Source organism: Patagioenas fasciata, chromosome 1, assembly GCF_037038585.1.
Source record: "Patagioenas fasciata isolate bPatFas1 chromosome 1, bPatFas1.hap1, whole genome shotgun sequence".
NCBI lineage: Eukaryota > Metazoa > Chordata > Aves > Columbiformes > Columbidae > Patagioenas > Patagioenas fasciata.
Window position 1 is genome coordinate 7,955,514 of NC_092520.1, and position 18,127 is coordinate 7,973,640.

The 18,127-nt window shown below is 41.9% G+C and overlaps 1 protein-coding gene and 1 long non-coding RNA gene across 12 annotated transcripts in view; both read left to right on the forward strand.

Annotated features, from left to right (window-relative positions):
* The window catches only part of DLG2 (discs large MAGUK scaffold protein 2), a 1,047,967-nt gene that overhangs the window by 53,945 nt on the left and 975,895 nt on the right, over positions 1–18,127 (forward strand). The window lies entirely within an intron of this gene.
* Positions 1,937–15,457, forward strand: LOC139826095 (uncharacterized). The gene is made up of 3 exons (XR_011736163.1): positions 1,937–2,065; positions 3,022–3,087; positions 14,662–15,457. It is a non-coding gene; the product is annotated as an uncharacterized lncRNA (long non-coding RNA).

Below are 18,127 nucleotides of genomic sequence, written 5' to 3' on the forward strand. Positions count from 1 at the left end.
AGATCACCTTGTCTCTGATTCTTTGTCTCCGATTCTTTGTCTCCATCCATGGAATTTTATGGTTTATATTTGATTGTGCTGTATTTTATAGCTGTGCATCATGATATAAAATATGCTTAATCTAAACATCTAAATGTTGCAGAGGTATGCAGGTCACTGAGACGTTAGGACAGTAATTATGTAGTTTAGATAGAATCATAGATTTGGGATGACTAAGCCTTACTAACTTTGTAACAGTAACTGGCAGGAATAAGACTGGGAGAGATTCCTGGGGAAATAAACTCAGAGTCTTGATGAAGGGTACTGGGAAATCAGGGAAAAAAGGGCAGAGAAAGTACTCGAAGAAGCCTTCAGGTCAAAAAGGTAGAGGAGGTGGCCTGAGGAAACCAGTTTCAAAATCCACCCACTGAGAAGGAAAAGAATATGTAACCAAAAAAGAAGAGAAAAGCATAGAAAGTGAAGGAGAGCAAAGTCATAAGATTAACACTTTGAAGATGAATGACCAAAAGAAGAAAAGTCAATACAAAAGTGAAAGAAGGGCATGAAGATGATTGTAAATAGTGTGTCAATTTAGATGATTTATCTTTTTCAGATTTTTCTCATTTTTATCTGAATGGAAGCAGAACTTCACAAAGTAAAGAATGAGATTGAAGAAGTACTCCATGTATGTGTATACATTTGTGTAAATGGTCTTTGGATGAGGTAGAATAATGATGGATGGTCAAGGAGAAGAGTATAGTCCTGCTGCAATATGTGTTTTACTGGTGATTCATGGATGTTGAAGTCATAATGGCAGGGTGAGCTTCATCATTCTAGATTTTGGAGGTCTGCAGTCATCTCCTCTGAGATGGTTGTCTAAGCATCTTTTTATTATTGGTGGAAAGAAATAACCTCTTTTAAGATGTGCTTTATTCAATTTCCTCCATCCTCTCAGGATGACATGAATCCTGTCACAGATGAGTCTATTTCTCTCTATTGAGTAAAAATCTTATATAGACCACTAACTCAAATATGGACCACTACACTTCACAAGTCATTCCTCTCAGTGAGATAAGTCCCATTTGAAGGAGAGACCTTCTCTCTCTCTACAACTGCCTGAAAGGAGGTTGCAGCATGGAGGGTGTTGGTCTCTTCTCCCAAGTAACAAGTGATAGGACAAGAGGAAATGGTCTCAAGTTGCACTAGGGGAAGTTCAGGTTGGATATTAGGAAACATTTCTTCATGAAAAGTGTTGTCAGGCATTGGAACAGGCTGCCCAGGGCAGTGGTGGAGTCACCATCCCTGGAGGTGTTTAAAAGACGTGTAGATAAGGCTCTTAGGGACATGGTTTAGTGCTAGAGTCAGGTTGTGTTATGGTTGAATGTGATGGTCTTAAGGGTCTCTTCCAGCGAAAATGTTTCTATGATTCTATGAAAGATGTTCCGTCAATACGTATTCTGTTTTACTATGTATACAAGAATGTTGACATTTTTCATTACAATTACTCTATGTTGATCATGTGAAAAAGAAATATCATATTCTCCTTCCCCAAGACACTGTTTTTTACTTCCCTCCTGCCTTTCTTTTAGCACAGGAGACACGTTAGGGATTCCATTTTTGCAGGTCAGCTCATTGCAAACGAGAACTAGTACAGAAAAATTACTGACAATACCTAGGATAGTTCTATATGATTCCCTTGTCATTTAATAGCATTCCAGGAAATATTAGATATGTCCATTTGTCTGAATGCAGCTGCTGTCAAAACCAGTAGTGTGAGTCCCATACGCTCCTGGAGTCATGGGGACTGTTTCTTTTTCTGTAAAAACATTTATTAAAAAAAGACACAAATAGTACAATGGCTGAAGGTATCTTGGGGATCTCTATAGCTTGATATGTTTGACTGATAACCTGCTTCAGATATTGCCAGAAACTGGCTGAACTTCAGAAATACCAGGTTTCTTCTCCACAGGGTCTGAATGGCAACTGTCTCCTGGGAACACCATCTGAGAAGGTCTTTGGGGCCTCCATTGCAGCTCCTACTTGACTGGGCTGCTGGATGTCTAGGAGCTTTGAACAAAAAATGGAGGTCAGTGACAAAATAAGCAAGGGGACGGGGTATAGGTTACCCCCCAAAATGGTAGGATAGACAAGGATGTGGACAGGACTATAATTTATACCTTCTTATTTCTGCTACAAATCCTTACATCCAACCCTCCGGAGACAAATGCGTCTTAGTTAGGCACAAGATAAGTGGAAGCCAAAGCTTTTCATTCGCTAGTGAGGAAGTTCTGTGTGTAAATCATGTTCCACTCCTGCTTTTTTTAAGGCATCACTTCAGAGTTGTTACTTTTCGTGGTAGGTGAAATGCATTTGGCAGATACACAGGATTTTCCCCAGTGTAAAACAGATTATTTACAACTTCAGAAATAAATGGAATGTTGCTTCCTTGCAAGACTCCTTGAACTCAGTGTTATCATTTGTCACCGTCCATGCTGAGTAGCCAGAACATTCACTGTCATAAGAATGAACCAAGCAGCCCTATAGCTCTCCTATGCTAATATCATACAGCGTTGGATAACTACAGTAAGTTTGAAGAGTACGTCTCATATTGGACTCTGCGGCAACCCTTCAGACTCACAGATTGTTGAAATGCAGGCCTCAGTTTCCCTAATTGCAAAATAGAGACCATGATAACTGCCTACCCCAGGCAGTGTTGTGGCGATTGACTCTAAGTAAGGAGACATTTTTGGAGATATTTTTGCAATTTCAAGGTTACTTTTGGAGGAACCCCTGTCTGAGGACCGTCAGTGACACCCTGTGCTGCAGGAACTGTGAGGAAGGGGTATGGAAAATGGTATTGTAATAGTGGGGTTCTGTACTGGGAACTCAGAATTGTATCTCAGCCCAAGGCGATATAAAAAAACAATGAACAGTGAAAACCCATCTAAATTCAGCATTGCTAACATGAAACTTTTTCATGTTCATAAGGTCAAAATAAAATGCTTTGTGTAAAAATTGTGAAAATGTTCCTTTTTATTTGAGGTGGTTTGTGGAAAAGCATGGAAAGGACTGGACTGTTCATTTGCAGCATCCAGTACATCATTCAGGGTAGGTAAGGGAAGGGGAAGCAGTTACGAATCGTGACAAGTTTGTGTGGTTTAGTATAATTGGAAGTGAAACAGAAAACTAAACAATTTGAAAAATCATAGAACAAAATCTGATAGATCCAGTTCTGGTTTCAATGATATGGAAAATTTCAACAATGTTTTTGAGTAAAATAGGCAAGTTTTCACAATTGTTTAGTTTTTTCATTTGTATTTTGCCTTTTTGATTGATCCTAGTAAAAATTGCACTTCCTCACGGTTTTCAAACTAGTTGTTAGCATTGATAGGCAAGTTATGGGGGTTTTGGTTCCCTGTATCCCATACTTTTGTGACTATACTGATAACTAGGTTTGACCATGAGCTCCTATTAAACTGTTTCCTTGGATATCTGCTGACTTCTCATGGACAAGAGCATGTTTGCCCCTATTTGTGTCTTTACCCTTCAGTCCTTGAGATATGTGATGTACTTAGGATCAGGAAAAGTCAACGAGCTGCAGCCCCCCAGCTGCCTGTCCCTGCTTTGTGTAAGGGGCCACCCTGAACTTTGTTTAAGTGTAACGTCAATGGTTTTGTAGTCATCACTTGATATGGGTGGTATCATAGAATCATAGAATGATAGAATAGTTCGGGTGGGAAGGGATCTTTGAAGTGCATGTAGTCCCACCCCTGCCATGAGCAGGGACATCTTCACCCAGATCAGGTTGCTCAGAGCCCCATCCAGCCTGGCCTGGGATGTCTCCAGGGATGATTCATCCACCACCTCTCTGGGCAACCTGGGACAGGGTTTTACCACCCTCATTGTAAAAAATTCCTTCCTCATGTCTGGCCTGAATCTCTGCTCTTTTAATTTAAAACCATCACCTCTTGTCCTGTCACAACAGGCCCTGCTAAAAAATCCATCCCCATCATTCTTATCGGCCCCTTTTAAGCACTGAAAGGCCACAATAAGGTCTCCCCAGAGCCTTCTCTTCTCCAGGCTGAACAACCCCAGCTCTCCCAGCCTGTCCTCACAGCAGAGCTGTTCCAGCCTCTGATCATTTCTGTGGCTCCTGTGGACCCTCATCCATTTTAGGACTGGTGAGAGTAATCTCAAATTCAGCCCTGCATGTCATATATTTATATAGCTGTCATTTTTTAACCTCTCTGCCTATTCTTTTCTGTGCATGTGTAGGCTATGGATATTTCTCTTTTCAGGGCCAGTGTTTTTGAGCTGATATTTTCACTCTCTGGCTGTAGCTGGAAAGAGTGGAACATTTTTTTTTTCTCCTCTGTGGCGATATAAATGTGGAACAACTTCCCTGACTACAGAATTGCTCGTCCTACATAACAACACTGCAGCCTGCACTTGTGTCAGTTCACACTGACGTGACCTGCTCCTGTGGTATGCGCTGCGCTCTTCTCACCAGACATTCAACATTGGGAGCATGGCTTAGGGGTGGACTTGGCAGTGTTAGCTTAATGGTTAGGCTCAGTCTTAAAGGTCTTTTCCGACCAAAATGGTTCTATGATCTCGCAACATCAGGGCTTTGGTAACTTCCTTTACTTTTGTCTATGTGTGTTGCTGAATGCTCCAAATAGATGAGACCTTGGTATTTTTGGTCATTTAGAGGGCAGTGAAAATCTGAAAATGCTTTAAATAGCTTAAAGCACTGATTTGAGGCATTCCACTCACATATGCATACCCCACAGAGACACAAAGCTCTTTTCAAACCAGTTACTCCACTTTTGCTCTGCTGTTGAATTTTCCTTTCTATGATTGCTTTTTCTTACTTTCAGCCATTCCCTGTCTTCACTGAGCCTGTTAGCCTTATACTTACAATTCCGAATGTATCCCTCTGTACATTGTAAGTCAAAGCTGTACGAGTAGCAAAGTGTCTACACTCTGACTCTTCAAATGTCCTTCAGTAATATATTGTGCTTGTGTTCTTCCTGTGCATTCACAACGGACCAAAGCAAAATATGATGAAGCCTGTGCCAACACCTTCCTGAAGAGATCTTGAAAGTCAGTGATAATATCTGTATGTGGGAAGATTTAATTTCTTTGTTTAGTTTATCCTAAAAACAACTGAGGACACTATTAGCTACTATTTAAAATGTCAATATTTCCCATGATTACCATGCAATAGTGCGTTGCATTGCCACAATTCTCCTTTGTATAAAATGAATTAAAGCATTCTAGTTGAACAAAGATGGTGCTATTTGGCACATGTTGACTCTTGAACACTTCCTACCTTATCTGTCCTGAGGCATAACTCAGTGATCATCACTGCCTACCAGTGCCTGTCTTCAGATATTGAATTAGACAGATTTGTGCTTCTGTATCGTGTCATCGTGAGTGTCTGTCATATCACACCCTTGTCAGAGCATATGGCTTTGACCCTGAACCTGTTAAACTGGAGGTGCTATGTTGAGTCAGCGATTTTCAGAGTTGCAATCAGGTTAACCAAACACGAGTTCAGTGGCAAAGACTTCTAGCAGTGTCATTTACATCTGGGATGAGGCTTTATTCTTTCTGATTCAATCTTCCATGAATGCTAATCATTGTCTAGCTAGTAGTAGACATATTGCCAGTAGTAGGCAGATTCCATTGCTTCTTGAAGCTTTCTGTAATCATATCTTATTTCTATGTCTGCTGAAAGGCCCTGCTGTTACATCAGATTTAAATTAGAAGTAATCTGTCCTTTCATAGCCCAGCATGTTTAATGCCTCTAGAAAGGTTCAGCAAAGACGGTTGCACTACAGGGAAGAATGTATACTTATGAAACTACACTTTGCAATGAGCTAACAGCAACGATGAGGCTTAATCAAGTTCAGAAACTGGCATAAGGCCACTAGTTTGCCCTTCTGGAATACCTTAGAAAGCAGGGCATAAAAGTCTCAGATTAAATATTCTGGAAGAGCTTCGGTTTCTTGGGTGAGGCACAGAGCTGAATCCTTTATGAAGTTCACTCTGGGCCAAGCAAATGGATCAGCTTTTCCATTCTACATCTCATCTGCAAAGTGCCATCTCTGATTGCAATGTGGTCCTTCAAGCAGCTGTTTGTTACTTGATGGTATAGAAACCATCTCACCAATCCAAGAACATCTGGAAGCAATGATGGAGTGACTCTGCTCAACCTACTTCAGAATGGACTCCAGAAAGGATCCCTAAACAAGACAGAGCTTCTACAAACTTGGTCAGCTATTAACTCACCTATCTGATACTTCACACACATCTGAGAAACAAACTAGGGACAATTCTGTGTATTTGTCGATACGTTGTTCTTCCATTTTTTGTTATGATGAAGAACTTTGGCGTGAAATAGGAGTTTTAGGCCAGATGCACAAAAATACATAGGTCCCTCGGTGCCACTAATTTCAGCTTAATTCAGGTGGAGTTGTGGACAGAAGACTTGATATCTTACATATTTACAACTTCCAGATGTTTTTGCCTTATAAGAAATCATTGTGTTGTGTGTGTTGTCTCATAGCAACCTCATGGGGCCTCAGTGCAGAATGACGAAGGTGTTTAAACACTTGTATCTGCAGGAGAGCACCTACCAGGATCTATAAAATATCTTTGCACACACTCACTTTTGGTGGAAGTTGGATTCTTAAGGTTTACATATGCGTTGGTAAATCCCCCTAGCCATATCACTTGCTTATTTATGTGCCTTCAAAGATCTGAACAGTGTAGCAAGGGTCATAAATCTCTACATACAGATATTTCCATGCTTGTATATGTAATAGTAAGTGAGTCTTCTGCTTTATTACAAGCAGATATCAGACCCCGTTCACCCTCATAACTCAGGGCGCCATTTACATCAGTACAAAGCAGGCCAGCTTTTACTCATTCATAGCTGTGATTTGGCTGCTTAAACACACTAACAAAGAAAATCAACTCTATCAAGATTTTGGAAGTGCAAAATGATGGTGTGATGGTGCTCCAGATAATGCTGGAGCATTATCTGCTCTAATCATGTGAGCACAAAGTAGGTGAAAAATGCTACTTCTGGGACAAGTAGATGAGAATTTTGATATAATAGTGTCTGTCACTCACTTGCACTGATACTGTAGTACTGGACAGCCAGTCAGTGGTCCAGGTGGGGAGCAGATAGTTAGGGCTTGATAATTTTCTTTGCCTAGAAGTGATGCCACTGGTCAAAAGAGTTTCCCCGGCAAAGTAAGGACTCCTTTAAAGCCTTCCAGTGGAGCTGTTGGAACAATGGTCCTGGGAAAACTTATCCCGTACTTTTATCCACTGTACCCTTTTTCTAAATTTCCTGGCTGTCAAGGATCAGTTTTCTGAAGGAAACCTCCAGCCAGGCTCTGTTTAACCTTCTCCTCTGTAACTGCAGTGCTGTTAGCAACTATGGAAAACATTTCCTCTCCTGGATTTTCGCTGTTGTTGAATACTTGTAGAATTAAAATTTTGTATGTATTTAATTACTTTTACTAGTGTTTATGCAGTATCACAGCACATTCTGTAAAGTCTCATTCCCATATTCTTAATCATTGTGTATGTCCCTGCTCATGGCAGGGGTGGCACTGGATGAGCTTTGAAGGTCCCTTCCAACCCAAACTATTCTGTGATTCTATGATTATTACCTGATTATTGCCTGGTTTTTTTGCTTTTTTCCAGTCAATTAAGTTTTATCTGAAGTTTCAACATCTTGCTGAGCCTACCATGTCCACAACTTAGTAAACCAGTATAACTGTTCCCATTGCCATGAGGCCTACACCACACTGCCCTTTCAGAGTTGTTGTTGCAGCTGTATGGAGGACTCTCTTGCATGTGTGTGTGTGGCTGTGTGTGTGCTCTTTGTTTTCATGTCACCCCATAGTCCTGTCCTATTGCTAGGCAGAGTCAGGCTTAAAATGAAACTAATAATGCTAAGGTTTACTTTTTTCCTGGATTTTTTTTTTTTTTTAATGAAAATAAACCTGATTAAATATTATCACATTTAAGATTCAGCTTTACCCATCAAATGTTCATACAGAATACCCAATAAGACTAAGCAGAGTTGTGTTCATGTACTTTGGGAGCAGAAGACTCATTTTCTCCTTTTTTCTCTCTCACTGTCTGGCAGCTATTTTGTAACTTCCAAAAATTTAATTAAGGAACAGGTGACTTATCTTTCAGATAATCCATGAAAAAATAGTATGCCCTACGAACATCCATGTTCATTAATCTAGCTATACTATTTTTACATTCTTTTGTACAGACCTTCTCAATCTAGTCTTAGATCAACCAGTAATTTATTGGTCAAAATCTACGGGTAAATCTTAAATGCTTCTTGCAAGTCTTTCCAATTATTCTGTATGTTTTCTCTGCTGAAATGTCAATTTTAAAATAAGCCCACTGCCTCTCCTCTCCTCTCCTCTCCTCTCCTCTCCTCTCCTCTCCTCTCCTCTCCTCTCCTCTCCTCTCCTCTCCTCTCCTCGCCTCTCCTCGCCTCTCCTCGCCTCTCCTCGCCTCTCCTCGCCTCTCCTCGCCTCTCCTCGCCTCTCCTCTCCTCTCCTCTCCTCGCCTCGCCTCGCCTCGCCTCGCCTCGCCTCGCCTCGCCTCGCCTCTCCTCTCCTCGCCTCTCCTCTCCTCTCCTCGCCTCTCCTCTCCTCGCCTCTCCTCTCCTCTCCTCTCCTCTCCTCTCCTCTCCTCTCCTCTCCTCTCCTCTCCTCTCCTCTCCTCTCCTCGCCTCTCCTCTCCTCGCCTCTCCTCTCCTCGCCTCGCCTCTCCTCGCCTCGCCTCGCCTCGCCTCGCCTCGCCTCGCCTCGCCTCGCCTCTCCTCTCCTCTCCTCTCCTCTCCTCTCCTCTCCTCTCCTCTCCTCTCCTCTCCTCTCCTCTCCTCTCCTCTCCCCTCCTCTCCTCTCCCCTCCTCTCCCCTCCCCTCCCCTCCCCTCCCCTCCCCTCCCCTCCCCTCCCCTCCCCTCCCCTCCCCTCCCCTCCCCTCCCCTCCTCTCCCCTCCCCTCCTCCCCTCTCCCCTCCTCTCCTCTCCTCTCCTCTCCTCTCCTCTCCTCTCCTCTCCTCTCCTCTCCTCTCCTCTCCTCTCCTCTCCCTCTCCCTCTCCCTCTCCCTCTCCCTCTCCCTCTCCCTCTCCCTCTCCCTCTCCCTCTCCTCTCCCCTCCCCCCTCTTCCCTCTTTCAAGAAAAGCAGCATCCATCAGTAGATTGAGCTGGAAGTGAAGTGCCAAGAACTTGCCAAGTCTCCTCTTGGCACAGCCAAGTGCTCGTGGTGTGCAATCATGACCAGGGCCCTTCTCCATGCTGAGCTTTGAAGGAGCTTCAACCTGGACTGGAAATTTGCAGATATGGTTTTGTCCTTTTACATAATTGCATCCACGTTTTGAAGCCTGTAGTGAATATTGGCTTGACTGGCAGCGATAATCAAAGAGCTGAAAACCTCCAGTTTGTGTCTGCATCTACAAAGCTGCACCTGCAAAGACATCTACGTGGTATTTTTTGCAGTTTCCAGCACCACATGAAAGAAACAAAACCACTTTTAAAAATAAGCTTTAAAAGATGTTTCTCTTATGTAAATTGGGGGTACAAAGAAACATCTATTTAATAGAGATATTGTGAAGATTGAGTAGTTAAATATTTAAAGATCTTTGAAAGCATCTGTAATTATGTTCAGTGAGTGCAGGTTAAATATTTTTCTTAATACAAACAGGAAGCAGAAAATCAAAGTTGTTGTGTGCTACCTTCTTACAAAGCCACCTTCACTACTCTCACTGCAATTCAGAGACAATGCATTATTATTTTACCTTAGGAAGAACCCTGTTTTCCCCTCTATTATTTATGACCTATAAAGAATAACTGATGTTAAATATCTGTTAACTCCTGTTTATTACAGTTACCAATTTGGCAGCGATTAACAAAAGATATTTTTCTTTAGTGAATAATATATTGTTATAAATTCACTTTTTTTCACTCCCTTCAGATCTGCGTTATTCTTTGCTGTTGCTCTTTGGTTCTGAGAAATTGTTTACCTGGACTTTCTAGAGCAATGATACATGCAGGCGTCAGATGGTGTTGGTGTGCTATCCAGAGGTATATTTGTGATTGCAGTTTCTTCACTGGCCAGAAATCTCAGGCTTTACATTTTTTACTTTTCCGTCGCACTTTTGCAACTTTTAGTCTTTCTTCCTATCTTAAGGCAGACTGGAAACATCCATTTTTTGTGCCTTGGTCCCTCAGACCAATGTGTGTCCTGCAGTGTCTCTTCTTCTTGTCCTTTCTGAACAAGTTGCATTAATAATTCAGCATGAACAGGTCATGTGTGAGATTCTCTTTGTACCTACATACTCTTTCAATGTTCCTCATCATCCAGGTGGTGCACACACAAAGACTTGTGGTTATTTCTTTCCTATAGTGTCATTTGCTTTTTCTTTCTTTTGATATTTTCTGATAGAAATTGCACAGTGTACTCTTCCTGTAGGTCTTAATTTTAAAATCCACCTTCTAGGTGTTTGTCTTCTACATTCATTTGTGAAAAGCTGTTGACTCTGGGTCTTCTTTCCCCCTCCCTCTGTACAAAATCAGAAAATAATTTTTTTCAGGGATTCAAATGCAGCTCTATAAGAGGCAGTGGTACATCCCACTTACATGATATCCTATTCACATCTTAGAGAAGACTACATGTGAAATCTTGATCTTCATGGAATTAGAAGAACCTGCTCCAGGAAACACTGTTCTTTCATTTTGTCACTTATTATTTCCTTACTGGTCTGACATCTTGCTGTGGTTTTTGAAGACTTACTGGAACTGTAGTAGGGTTTACAGGTCACAGAAGCACAGAATCACAGAATGTCAGGGATTGGAAGGGACCTCAAAAGCTCATCCCATCCAGTCCCCCTGCTGGAGCAGGAACACCCAGCTGAGGTTCCACAGGAAGGTGTCCAGGCGGGTTTGAATGTCTGCAGAGAAGGAGACTCCACAACCCTCCTGGGCAGCCTGGGCCAGGCTCTGTCACCCTCACTGAGAAGAAGTTTTCTCTCAAATTTAAGTGAAACCTCTTGTGTTCCAATTTGAACCCATTACCCCTTGTCCTACCATTGGTTGTCACCGAGAAGAGCCTGGCTGCATCCTCCTGACACTCACCCTTTATATATTTTATAAACATTAATGACGTTACCCCTCAGTCTCCTCTTCTCCAAACTCAAGAGCCCCAGCTCCCTCACCCTTTCCTCACACGGGAGATGCTCCACTCCCTTCAGCATCTTTGTAGCTCTGCGCTGGACTCTCTCCAGCAGTTCCCTGTCCTTCTGGAACTGAGGGGCCCAGAACTGGTATCAAATATAAGTCTCCCTGTTGCACTGAAAGATAGGATATGCTCCTTCAGGGATGTTCAGCAAAACTTTCGTAGGCACCTTTAAAAAAGTCACGATCTCGTGGCAACTAGACAAAGACACTGCCATATGGTGGCTTTCCAGTGGCTGATTTGTTGTTTTTAATAGTTTGATGTCCACACCACTGCATCAAATCTATTAGTAATTGGGTGAATGCAGGTAGAGAAACTAAAGATGAACTTGTCTTATAGATTGATCTACTGTTCCAAATCTTTTTCTCTTAATCAATGCTAACAGACATTACTAAGTCAGGATATGGAATCTTAATCCACTTACTGTCTGATATATTCTGTGGAAAAATAAGATTAATTGTACAATTTCTCCTGGATTCCTAAAGTACTGAGAAAGTACATTTGTATCATGGGACAAGAACAGCAGGGTAATGAGAAACACAGATGGGAACAAACACGGTGGGGTGTTTTAGGCACCCTGTTATGGTGGGAAAGAGCAGCAGAAAAGGATTCTCGAAAAAAACAAACCAACCCTTCTGTTACTAGCTCCTGCTTGATTTTAGATAGGGCTGTTGCTCAGGGAAGGCTTGTTATACCATATAATGTGAGTAGGAAAACATCCTGCTCTGTCTCACTGGTTTGATTAGCTTTTACACCTTCAATTCAGTTCTTAGTGGTCACAGAATAAGGTCTTTGGGGGAAAAAGGTTCCTTTTAACACACAGTCTTGTAATTGGTAACCTTCCCTCTGTAATGCACTGTGGCGTTAATTTGGCACTTCAGGCATTTTACTTCTGTTGCTATCTGATGTTTTTTGGCTGGAGTATGTCAATATAGTATCTGAGCATGCTCAATGCTAATTAATTTGTCAGTAACAGAGTGTTAATGATGTTATTGTAAAACTCCTTTTGATGGTAATTTGGCCAAGGTTTCTTCATAAATCCTACAGGAATAACAGAGGTCTCTGGTTCTTATGGTATTGTGGGAAACTCTGCCCAGAAGGGTTGTTCTGGAGCCAGTTGTGTTTATTGTATATGTGACTGCAGTCCCAGAAGGAAAGTGTTATTGGACAGGTTGGTTTGACAATTTTTCCAAAAGGCAGCCATGCTGGTGTCACCCAGTCTTCTCCTTTCTAAGGTTTATCAGGTTTTTAAAGCAGGCGTTGAGTTTGCAAGATGGAATGGCTACAGGCATAGAATCACAGAATCACAGACTGGTTGGGGTTGGAAGGGACCTCTGGAGATCATCCAGTCCAACCCACCTGCTAAAGCAGGTTCAACAGAGCAGATCACACAGGAATGTGTCCAGGTGGGTTTGAATGTCTCCAGAGATGGAGACTCCACAACCTCTCTGGGCAGCCTGTTCCAGGGCTCTGGCACCTCAAAGCAAAGAAGTTTCTCCTCATATTCAGACGGAACCTCCTGTGCTTCAGTCTGTGCCCGCTGCCCCTCATCTTGTTGTTGGGCACCACTGAAAGGAGTCTGGTCCCATCTTCTTGACACCTGCCCTAGAGATATTTATTGATGATTGATGAGATCCCCTCTCAGCTTCTCTTCTCCAGGCTGAACAGACCCAGCTCTCTCAGTCTCTCCTCATAAAGAAAGATGCTCCAGACCCCTCACCATCTTTGTAGTTCTCTGCTAGACTCCCTCCAGTAATTCCTTATCCTTCTTAAACTGAGAATCCCAAAACCGGACGCAGTACTCCAGATCATAGAATAGCTTGGGTTGGAAGGGACCTTCAAAGCTCATCCAGTACCACCCCTGCCATGAGAGGGGACATCTTCACCAGCTCAGAGCCCCGTCCAGCCTGGCCTGGGATGTCTCCAGGGATGGGGCATCCACCACCTCTCTGAGCAACCTGGGACAGGGTTTCACCAACCTCAGTGTAAGAATTGTCTTCCTCGTGTCTAGTCTGAAACAACACTGCATGTGAAACAACACTGCACAGGAGTTTCCCTTCATCTTGGGTCATATACACTTCCACTCAGAGCAGGCTGCTCAAACTCTTACAAACTCAGAGAGACAGAACATGTTCCTTCCTCCATCAATGGACTTGCTGTCCTTAGAGCAGAACACCCCTTTGCCGTGGCACACATGGGCGCCGTGCAGATACCTCTATCCCGTGACTTGTAAAGCCAAACTCCACTTTAGGAGCCAAAACGAGGTTGTAATCCCTCTCCACCATTAAAGAGGGTGCAGGTAGAATGGAAAGAAGCAATGTCTGTGGTCCTTTTCTCTCACCACCATGCAGAAGCTTCCCAGTGCTCAGCCCCGTTCCTGAGGTTGCCAAATGATCAGGTGCTTTAACATGGCCGTGGGCTTAGCAGTCACTGCCTGAACTTTGCTCTTTACTTGAGAATGAGGAATGAATAATCCAAATGGGAAGAACTTTAACTAGGAAAAAATAAGGGTGTTTTGTCTCTGTTCTGCTAGTGCCGTTATTTTCAAAGTCTACCGGTTAGAGGAGAATATGCAGAAAAATACATATTGCTTTCCAAATGATTGGTGAGGTCTAAAGAGGGAGAAAGATCTGCTTCTCATTAGAGCTGTTTTAAAATGACAAAAGTCTCTCCCAACTTACAAACATTAGTCATATATTTAAGTACAAAAGTGTTTCCCTCAGTCTATTTTAATTGAGTGGTTTTGGATGTGGTCAGTATGGAGGGATGGACAGCTGATTCAATAGTCTCTAAAGTAATCTTTGAAGCAAACTCAGACTCTATCCAGTCAGTCTTCAGATAGAATTGTTATGTTACCGATTCTCTTTCTCATTCTCATGTGATGCACTGCCATGGTTTTGTTCCAAATGGGAAGGTGTCGCATTAATTTATTTATTCTGCCCCCTACCCATACTGTCTTCCTGAGTTCATGTAGAGGAAAATGTCACCTTGTGTGACTTCTTGGGGTTGTGAGATGATTAAATCTGGCTGTGGTGTTTCCAACCCAGCCCATAAAAGGTGGCAGAGGAAGTTTAATTAGGAAGCAAATATTCCTTGGCTGCATAACTCAAGGTAGCTCTTTCAAAAGGGAATGGTTGCTCTTGGGACTCTGAAGCACTCTTAACTCCCATTGGAGCTAGTAGGATACAGAGGGTGACAGCAGCACTGGGCAAGACCATCTCAGCACCTTGTGAGGTTTAGCTGTCACTAGCAGGTACAGTGTGTGCGTGGGTTTGACAAGATGTCTTATTTAGCATTTTTTTAGAAGTTGAATTCCTAATGCATGGCTTTTAGTTATGTAAGAGAATAAAGTATTGTCCTTAATTTTGAATGTACTTATCATATTCATTCCTTGACAGGTTCTTCTGCTCTGGGGTTTTTCACAGTTCAGCTTCACACATCAGCCTGCACCATAGGACTGTTATTGACCACTCCAGTTGGCTGCATTACTTGCACCATGGTGTTTTTCAACATCCAGGAGAACTCAGTACTTCCGGTGTAAAGAATCTGGACATAAAGACCAGCCTGCGTATTTGGGTCCCTGAATTACTTCCATTTGAGGAAAAAGCTGTGTACTATTGGGTAAGGTTCTGAAACATAATTTAGAAGCAGTAGCAGCAGAAAAGCCATCCTGAAGTAGGAGAAAGACATGCTTCTTGAACATTATTCATTAGGATCATGGAGCTATAGAGAAGCGGTTATTGATATGATGCCGTTCACATGTGACAGAGTACCAAATGGGCACTCTTCAAGGAGTCACATCCATCCTCCTTAAGTCATCACTATGCTCTTACTAGGCCATATTTTTTTGAGAATCGCTCAGCATGTTCGTGAGCTTTCCCAGTCCTAAATTCTTTTAAGCTGCATATTTGTTCTGGAGTGAAAATTGGAGGCACTGTAGCCCATGAGTTGCTGTGAAAGCATTAAAACAACATTCCTCAATATTAGGGGACTAGTGTGGTGACATGCAGGAGTCTAATGTTCCATGCAATTTTTGATTTTCCACTTTATTGAAGAAATCATTCTGTTTGTTTGCAGGTTTATCAACTTGCAGTCTTGAATGCACAGTACTGCAAGTCACAAATCTTTTTATCTATCAATTATTCTGTCTTGAATGAAGTATTATATATTGTTAATATGCTGATCTCCAAGAGTTTGTGAAAAAGATTTTTTTGAGTTGTAATGTAATTTTAAAATGTTGAACATTTATTATTAAAATTGTTTTTTAAAAAAGATAAAAGTATCAGTTTTGTGAATTAATTCTTTTCTGGCACACACCAGAGGAGGAACTACTGCTGTGTTACTTTTGCAAGAGGAATACGTTTAATCACAAGCCTGAGGAAGTTGCTGGCTGAATGCTTTGAGCTTGTTTGTGCATATCTAACTTCGAACAATGTGAAGTCCTGTCTGAAATGTAGGGGATTCTGTACATAATTATTACACACGTGTACGTGCTCACACTAGCCGGAAGGCTGGCCTACCATCATCTTTGTGTCCACAGGATGACTGAAGCTTTCATCTTTCCTTGTTCGTGGTGTCTCCAAGCCCTGGGTTCGGTTCTCACAGCTCCTGCTGAGTTATTATGAGACCTCAGCAGGGCCTGGAACTGCTGTGCATTATTTTCCAGTCTACCATCAGAAGTAGACAGCATCTGTCTTATTAACACACTGAGGGATTTCATCAGGTCATGTTTGTGCGTCTTTTTGAGATTTGTCTGCTGAAGGTGGTTGGTGCTATTTCTTCCAATTCCCAGTTCACATGTTCTGTGAAGTAGGAGCTCCTTGAGATCCCAATTACTTCTCTACAATGGCTATTTATCTCCTGATTGAGACTTAATCATCAATTTTCTGGTAGCCAGACATCTTACAAGGGGGTTATCTTAGTAGCTTACAGTCCTAGAAGAATTGTTTTTGCTTTTTTGCCAGCCAGCAGTAGACTATATGTATTCCATGTATTTCTATTCAGGTTTCATAGGGGAATTTAAAGCTTAGAAACGAAACTTGCTTTTTTTTTTTTAACCAAGATCTGAGACAAAGACCTACCACAAACTGCTATACTTGCTGAGGTAGGCTGTTCTGCTTGCCCTAGAAAAACAGAGCTGCTCAGATTCACTTTGTGCCATAGCAACTGTCTTCTTTATTGCAATGAAGGAAGGACAGAATTTAGAAACTACTCAATATAAAAAGATTTGAGAAAACAGAAGTGCCGTTATTTCAGCCTATTCTAGCAACTTGATGGTCAGTGCCCCAACACCTGTATAAGAGCGAGGCTTTGGGGCTGGTTCATTAGAGGAAAAAGAGACTAATTTCTTTTAAAGTTTGTTTTTTCGCCCTCCTGTCTGACTCTCAGAAAGAAGGGTATAATAGCAATTTACATAAGTTAATTATTAATATCTATATTTTAACTTATGTAATAACTTTCTTATAGACTGTAAAATGGACTATTTCAAATTTGTAGCAAGGCAATTAGCTGAAGACAGCCAGCACCCCTAATCATAAAGATGTCTTTTGTCTTTATTAGTGTCTAGCCTCATGGTGAATAAATGGAAATCCTGACAGCTTTAGAGTAGAGACAATGAAGTGAGACTTCTCTCCCTGTAGTTGTGGTCCTTGGGGCTTATGAGCAGGTTTAAATCCTTATGGGTGCTTGGAAAAGCAGCAAGTATCAGAGATGGGAACCTGAGATGATAAGTTGCTTTGCTTCTTACAGGGATATTCCATTAGTCCTTCCCGGTCAAGATCCTGTGTGTGATGGGACCTTGCCTTTAGGTACAAAATCCTTAAGCTGATAAATCATAATCTGTAGGCAAAAACCATTTGTTACTGAGTGTTACTGGTGAAATAATTGGTATGACAAACCTAGCCAGTCTTATAACTACTCCTTAGAACAGAAGGATACCTCAAACAACCCTATTCACCTATTATGAAGGCACAGTGCTTTAGCCTCAATGGGCCTGTGCCATAGAGGATGCAGATTGCTAATATCTGTTTTGTCCTGAAGGAATGGACTGGAGTGCAGCAATCACTGTTGTTTGACTTATTACTCTCAAAATCTTGTTTATGGCCAAAGCGTAAGCACATGTTATATATCAGTAGGGCCATTGTTAGTATAACTGAAATCCTAAGAGTCTAATAATTATGTTAGGCTAGAATTAACTGCTTCAGAAAAAAAAAAAAAGTCAGTTACAATATATATGCTCACACTTTTTGGTGTCTACCCCTTTTCTCGGTGTTGTACTCACTCTTTCAGGGTGTCTTGGGTCCTAGGGTTGATAGTTTCAGTCTGGTGGTGGTGATGAGGGGTGCAGGATTGTAAGACAAATCACCAGCGTCTGGGATTGTTTGCTGTGAGGAATGTGATGCTTGTGCTGATGGCTGCTTCTTCCTCCCTCTAGGATCAACCTGGGGCTGTTTTTATGTTTTCTGACACACTGTTATGTCTTTGCTCATTCTTCAGTGGTCTGCAGCGCCAGGTTACTTTCAAATATTCTATATTAAGTGCAATTTTTGTATCTTAGATGTTATTTCTTTGTTCACTTTCTTGCCTCTAAAACCAGGCTTGCCCAGCTTCAGGTTTGTGTTTCCTTTAATTAACCATGGGTGAGCTATTTATAGTGATGAGATCTCCAGTGCCAGCCTGTGCCCCATCTCTTACCATGCCCTACCAATACTCCCCTGCACCCTGTCCTCTCTCTCCTTTTCTCAACGCTTCTGCTATTTTGCCAGGCTTGTATTTCTCCGTACCACATCATTGTGTTAGAGTCATAAATATCTCACTCTGCATGGACTATAAGCTCATTATTTGTCTATAGAAAACTATAGTTGT